This window comes from Dioscorea cayenensis, chromosome 1 (assembly GCF_009730915.1).
Source record: "Dioscorea cayenensis subsp. rotundata cultivar TDr96_F1 chromosome 1, TDr96_F1_v2_PseudoChromosome.rev07_lg8_w22 25.fasta, whole genome shotgun sequence".
NCBI lineage: Eukaryota > Viridiplantae > Streptophyta > Magnoliopsida > Dioscoreales > Dioscoreaceae > Dioscorea > Dioscorea cayenensis.
In genome coordinates this window covers 18,709,333-18,710,016 of record NC_052471.1, presented here as the reverse complement: position 1 = coordinate 18,710,016, position 684 = coordinate 18,709,333, and positions in this window count along the sequence as shown.

Sequence of the window (684 nt, the reverse complement as noted above, 5' to 3'; positions counted from 1 at the left end):
GTTGGATGTGATGGTGAGGATATTTGTTGGTCTTGACTTTGGGCTATCTACACTACTTAGATTAGATTTAGCTTTTGTGGATATAATGACACTCCCCGGCTATCTCTGAAGGTGAACTATCCTCGCATGGCGATTTCCATGCAAGAAGCCGATGCCACCATGAAGTGCATGTGTAGCTACCCATGGATTTACCCATCACGCATCAATCGGTTGATATAAGGGTTTCGTAGAGGATTGACATGGGCATTGGAGGTCTGATGGATGATAGACATACCCTAAGTAAAGGGCTACATGCTTGGTCATCACACATAGATAAAGAAAGTTGTGGTGCTTCAAGTGACTCTCGTGGGTCACCGCGCCTTGCTAATGTCTTGTAGAGTAGGTATGGATTACCTTAGGGTGGATGGTATGACCCGACACGCCGATCGTGTTAAGTGGTGAATACAGGATCGCCGGTTGATACACTATCACCCTAATCACTATATCAGGGTCCCCGAGGGCAAGTGAATGTTAAGGGTTTCCAATACTGGAGATCCGGACAATCTCGATCCATACAGGTCCGGATGAGCTAAAATTATTTGTAGGACATCTTGGAAGTTTGACTTTCCAACTTCTCTTATGCTTTGTTTCTTGAGTGTAACTTGTGTGTTTAAGTTTCTTTGGAGTGTCTCATCTTGTGTTAGG